This window comes from Benincasa hispida, chromosome 2, assembly GCF_027475165.1.
Source record: "Benincasa hispida cultivar pf3 chromosome 2, pf3_genome.v1.1, whole genome shotgun sequence".
Lineage (NCBI taxonomy): Eukaryota > Viridiplantae > Streptophyta > Magnoliopsida > Cucurbitales > Cucurbitaceae > Benincasa > Benincasa hispida.
Genome location: NC_143479.1, coordinates 35,675,338 through 35,681,832, shown reverse-complemented (window position 1 = coordinate 35,681,832; position 6,495 = coordinate 35,675,338). Strand labels below are relative to the sequence as shown.

Genomic DNA, 6,495 nt, shown 5'->3' with positions numbered 1-6,495 from the left:
TAATATCATGGTAAACCCCATTCTCCTGGCGAACGATCGCAATAGACCCATCCGGGACTATGCATCGCCCAACCTCTATGATTTCTCCCTAGGAATCATGAGGCCAGCTCTGGATGGATCGAGGGTTGAAATGAAGCCGATTATGTTGTAGATGATTCAGACGACCGGACAGTTTGGTGGAAGGCGTGGCGAGGATACGCACGCCCATCTCTGGAGTTTCATCGAAATCTGCAATACTTTTGTGTTCCCAAATATTTTAGCTGAAGAAGTTCGACTAACGTTGTTCCCATGTTCGCTATGCGACCAAGTAAGGAAATGGGCCTATTCTCTTGAACCAGGGGAGATAACCTCGTCGGAACAAGTAGTAGAGAAGTTTATGAAGAAATGCTTCCCCCCTACCGAGAATGCAAGAAGAAGGAAGTTGATTACAAATTTTGAACAAGAAATTGATGAATCGCTCAGTGATGCCTAGGCGAGGTTTAAGAGACTGGTGCAAGATTGTCCGCATAATGGCTTACGTGACTGTCTCCAGATGCAGATATTTTATCACGGTTTGAACCCTGCATCGCAGACAACTGCCAATGCAGCAGCTTCTGGTGGTCTGATTGACAAAACTTATGATGAGGCTAAAAATATTATTGATCACATATCAAAGAATCACGAAGATTGGAGGGAAAGCGATCAACGACTAAAAATTCGAGAATGTGACGTAAATAATGGGACCATCGCATCACTACAGAATCAAATGAATGCGATGATGAATCTAATACAGGACATCACAATCAAGAGCCCTGGAACGCAAAGGGGGCAGGTCAACGCAATTGCTCAGACGAACATGAGTTGTGCCACTTGCGGAGAAGCACTGTCACACCCCGCACCAGATTATCCTCCTAACCTGGACGGAGTAGTGACTGCAGAAGTTACCAACCTTTTTACTGGCACCCACTGCCTATCTCACCTTAAAAACCATACTCAAACCCTGTATAGATGCATATCAACACTGATGGAACACGAGACACACACAGCGGAATTACGATCTAATTACACTCTAATTTCTCTTAAATTAAAGGAAATAAGCATGCATCATGAGTTAGTAGGGGAACCTAATGGACCTATAGATCATGGGCTCTAACGATTCGAGATTAGCTAGCTAAACTCTTTAGACGGAGCTAATCAACATTTGTTAACTAACGGGTCATTCCACTAAAGTCCCGTAGTTGCACTCCCCTCACTATAGATATATTTGTGTCCATTTGATATAACCATGATTAGTAAGTTAATCCTTCACAGGTTGTTCGTAATCTCGGCTGGGTCATAAACACCGTTTTACCTCCAAGACTACATCTTGTTCCTTAAGTTCCACTGATCTTCTAATGAACAATTGGTTTAAGGTCCAACCTATAAAACGAATCCCTCTCGGGCCAAGGAGAGGATGGGGCCCCTTGTTCAAGACCTGGATTCGGTACTAAAGGGAACAACCTATCTACTATCCTATAATGGGTAGGAGTGCATTCTGTCTTATACCCTATGTTCCCAACTATCCACCCGATCTTACCCCTGAAATGGGAGGCTTATTGGGCCAGCGATATTGAGCTGCCCTCACCTATGCAGATCTATGGATAATTTCGAGTGAACAGGAGTTCATAGTTAGCTCAGGATTAAGATTAAGTTACCTAGGTCATCAATTAACGAAATAGTCAGTTTTATACATAAAAAGGCATTTAGAACGTAAAAAGTGACTATTTCATGGTTCAGTCTTATGTAAACTCTTTACATAGGATGCCCCCACTCACATATCTCTATATGAACGATTCAGGATTACATCGTTTGTACTATCTACAAAGTGGGCCGCATCTATAGTGTCCCCAGAATAAGGCGCCCAACCTTATTCATATACTATAGACCATTTTGGCTATATATTTGAACTTGATCCACATTTATGTCACACATAAAGTTCAAATTACATTAAATAGCCTCGGAACCTTAGTTTATTGGATTCAAGATTACAATTTCAATAACAACTTTATCGAAAAACAAAACAGAATATATTTATTAATTTACAAAGTACGAGTTTTAGGACATAAAATCCAACAAACACATAATTCAATACATTTACATTACAGAGTTTCGCAACATTGTTTACACATGAATAATACAACCTAGTGAGCCCCATCTAGAATACTCGTCACTAATCAGACACGTGTGTACTAGCTAATACTATCTTCAATTGCACTTCCTTTAACTTGTCTCTTTGAGTGGCAAAGCAGTATCAGAAACGTCTTCTGAGAACTAACCGTTACCTGAAATAGAAAATATTTGAAAACATGAGCTAGAAGCCCAGTGAGTGACTTTATAAAACATAAATCTCATGTTTAAGAAACATAGCTTGAAAGCGTAATACCAAAACAAGATTAAACCTAGCAACGTTTACATAAAAACCTTTAATACCATCGTTTCAAGAACTTGAGACATAGTTGAGAATGAGCACACCCTGCTCTAATTCCAACGTCAAGCCGTGGCCAGATAAAACCTCTTCCTCGACCTGTTCACATTAAATTGTAGCCAGAAGAGATCCCTACATCGATCTCTTTAAACAATCCGATGGTGTCTCAGACAACGTCCTTAAGACATAAACGTAGATAACAACTTCTATACATCAATACTCATTAGATCTTGGATGAGAACGAGCATACACCACTCTAGCTCTCAACGTCTGTTATTAGCCAAGAGATCCATATCTCGGTCTCGCATTCACACTTGCCTACTTACATGTTGAGTTTACTATGTGCCGTCAACATCTTAGGTACATTTATTCAGATACCTTCCTTACCAGTATTTCTACTCATTTGTTCTTTGAAATACCAACACATGTACCTTGGGAAGTTTAGATATTTAAACGTAGTATGTTAAGCTTCCTTTAACCTTAGCCTTAACCCTAACACATGCTTCATATTTGGTGAAATAGCTAAATTAAAATATATTCGACTAGCTTATGGAACCACCAGCATGCATTAGACATGTATATCATGCTTGGAAAACTCATACATTATTAAACATCAAGCATTGATGATCATTCTCAAGCATTAACAACTCTAGTCTATCCTTCTAGCCTAGAAGGAAGTATGACTATCTCTATTCTTAGTTGACATTGACTTAATACATCTAACCCTCAATCTCAACCTTAATCATGGAGAACTCTTTTGCTCAATCCTTCGACGTCGTATTACCTATGCGCACGTAGTTATAACTAGGTACCGTCGTACAATATATACCTGACTAGGATACCTTCTCAAAAGTCCTTCAGTATCCTCAGGTACTCCTGCTCAGATACCTTCTCAAACGTCCTTTAGTATCGAGCTGTTAAGATACCTACTAATATGTCCCTCGGTATCAATTTGGCCGGATACCTTCTCAAAAGTCCTTCGGTATCAAGTTGGCCAGGTACCTTCTGAAGTGTCCTTCAGTACCATGTTGGTTAGATACCTTCTCATATGTTCTTTGGTATCAATTAGACCGGATACCTTCTTAAAAGTCTTTCGGTATCAAATTGGCCAGGTACCTTCTCAAGTGTCCTTCAGTATCCATTACACAACAAGCCACTAACATTTTGTTGAACATTACAGTTTAGTGCTCAGACCATAATACCAGTTCATCTTTCATACAGAACCATCATAAAAATGGAGTTACTTAACCCTACTGTAAGTATTTGAACAATGTAACCCATTTACATCAATCCCATGGTAAACATACTCTACTCAGTATGAGAAACCATTTCATAATCTTATTGCTTGGCACATCATTTATTTACTTAGCATGAGAAGTACTTCCAGTGATATCATAATTTACTAAACCAGTAAAACAATAAGAAATCACACAGTCACTCACAGTTTCTTGGTCTCTTAATGGGTTACGAGCTTCTACTAGCTCTTCATGGCCTGAAAGAATATATTTCTCCAATTAAACTACTTAAATTTCCTAGCAAAATATCTTAAGCAGCTCATTAACCAACGGAATTTCCATCCTCAACAAACTGCCTTACTAGCGAGATCACCAAGAGCAGAACCAGCGAGATCAACTTAAGCGACACTGGAGAGAGCCTCACCAGCGACACTAGCGAGAGCCTCACCAGCGAGAGCCTTACAAGCGATGCTGAAGAGAACGACACTAGCGATTCCTTCTCATTTCTAGCGAGATTTGCCCCGAGAGCGAGATCCTCTTCACAATTCCCAGCGATACTCTGCCCAAACCACACCATCGATACCTTCCTATTTCCAGCGAGATTTGCCCCAAGAGCGAGATCCTCTTTACAATTTTAGCGAGATTCCCATTCATTTGCAAGCTGTTTGCTTGTTCTTCCCAAGCAGCTGTCTGCTTATTCACAAGTTCCCTGTTACAACTTTAAAAATTCATCACTCAAAATCTAGACTTCTTTTGAAGAAACTTCCTTCTACAAACATGTTTAGAATTGAGTTAACTTTATTACCTTAAAATTTCAGCCATCAATTCCTTGTAGTTTAGCCTAGAACCTTGAATCTTCACCTCGGGCCCTGTTTCCCCGAGATTCTGTTTCTCTTGCAACTTCATCACTTTCCCCCTCTTCTTCTTCTGCCATCTTCCTTTGGCACAACAACTTAAGAATTAAGTCTTCTCAGCTTTTCAAATGGCACCGATTTCTCCAAACTTGTTCATGTAAATTGCCAAACCGAACTTTTGAGGTTCCCTTTCCTCTTTAATCCTCTTGCCGCCTCTCAATTCAAGGACAATTTGCCACGTCAACACATTTCCAATGTCTCAGCCCAAGTCAACAAGTGAAATTCTTTATTCAGTACGTTTTCTTTCCCTTCCTCTTAGCCTTATAATTTGCATGCATTTCCACCTACATGATATATTATATTATTTTTCTTTCCTTATCATTTATTATTCATTATTTTATTTTTTTATATATTTTTTTAAATACCCTTATCTAAGGAACCTTAGTTCGGGTTTTACAAGCACATCCTACTGAAGAATGCCCAAGGAACCTGCAGTCAGTATACTTCATAAAGAACAACCCTTTCTCTGATATATACAACCCTGGGCAGAGAAATCACCCCAATTTCACGTGCAAAAATAATCAACAGCGTTATCAACCTATGGCGCAAAAAGACGGCCCGCCAGGATTTTTCCCACGAACGAACGGTCAACCGCAACATCAAGCTAGCAGCTCACAAGCACTGCCATCTTCCTCTATGGAGAGCCTATTAAAGTAATACATTGAGAAAAACGAGACGGTCCTCCACAACCATGCGACTTCTATCCGCAATCTTGAAATTCAAATAGGACAAATTGCAGGTGAGTTGAAGAATAGACCGCAAGGGACGTTGCCGAGGTCAACTGATCTCCCTCGCAACCCAGGGAGTGCATGAAAGGAAAAATGGCTAGCAGTCTTCTTGTTAAGCGGAAAAACGACAACGGTAGAAGGGAAAGACCCATCAGGACCAACCTGAATGTGGTGAAAACCAAGAACCCATTGACATATGAATCAAAAAAGCTCGAAAAGATGAACTCAGAAGTTGCATCCACCTCCAGGCCCTCTAGAACACGAAACAGAAGAAGTACAGCTACCACCATTTCCACAAAGATTGAAAAAGAAATAGAATGATGAAGAAAAGATCGCTACGATGGCAGTAATGCAAAGGTCAAACACTGTAATCCCACCGAAGATGTGTGACCCAGGAAGCTTCACGATAGCTTGCTCAATTGGAGGGGTCTACATCGGTCAGGCACTATGCGATCTTGGGGCGAGTATAAATTTAATGCCAATCTCAATTTTCAAACAATTGAATGTGGGAAAACTAACGCCTATGTCGGAGACTCTTCAACTTACGAACATATCCCGAGTACACCCTGAGGGAGAGTTGAAGGATGTCTTGGTCTCAATTGACAAATTCATTTTACCGGCAGATTTCATCATTCTGGATCATGAAGCAGACGAAGATGCGCCCATCATATTGGGATGACTGATAACTTGTAGAAATACAAGTTATTTATGCCACCTTATCTAGATATTGCGGCAAAAAATGAGGAATTATGCGCTAATTGTATGCAAATTAAATTAGTTTGATAATAATTTGAAATGCTTGCAATAAAATCCACTAACGCCAAAAGATGGAGAATTTGGTGAAAATTTACTCTGTTTTGTAGGAAGACCAAAGTCACCACTTGCGCCTAAGGCTCGAGAGAACTTCATCAACACATCTCTATCACCATTGCGGCCATCGAATGCCATCGCACAGACATTCATTGAAGAAACGGCGCAATGCAATAGTCGATCCTGATCCATATGACAACCGCATGCGGATATAAAAACAAATGCTGCATGCGGACCTATGATCGAGTGATAAAAATGAGCAACGTAAGAGTGGGAGATTCAGACGCGTGTACAGCTAACGGTTGTGCACAATTTACAGTTTGATTGCATAACAGAAGGAATAAAATCCCTCCATCTTCGAAATT

At 40.2% G+C, this 6,495-nt stretch overlaps 1 long non-coding RNA gene and 1 other non-coding gene across 4 annotated transcripts; both read right to left on the bottom strand.

Annotated features, from left to right (window-relative positions):
• Positions 1 to 409: 409 nt before the first annotated feature.
• Positions 410 to 516, bottom strand: LOC120072436 (small nucleolar RNA R71). Its single transcript, XR_005480495.1, has one exon. It is a non-coding gene; the product is annotated as a small nucleolar RNA R71 (small nucleolar RNA).
• Positions 517 to 2,086: 1,570 nt separating this feature from the next.
• Positions 2,087 to 4,820, bottom strand: LOC120071675 (uncharacterized). Of its 3 annotated transcripts, none has more exons than XR_005480309.2 (3): positions 4,484 to 4,820; positions 2,449 to 4,387; positions 2,087 to 2,300 (listed from the first exon to the last, which is right to left on the bottom strand). It is a non-coding gene; the product is annotated as an uncharacterized LOC120071675 (long non-coding RNA). The 3 variants fall into 3 exon arrangements; XR_005480310.2 differs by having other exon boundaries at positions 3,886 to 4,387; XR_016527654.1 differs by having other exon boundaries at positions 2,087 to 4,387.
• Between the last annotated feature and the right edge of the window lie 1,675 nt (positions 4,821 to 6,495).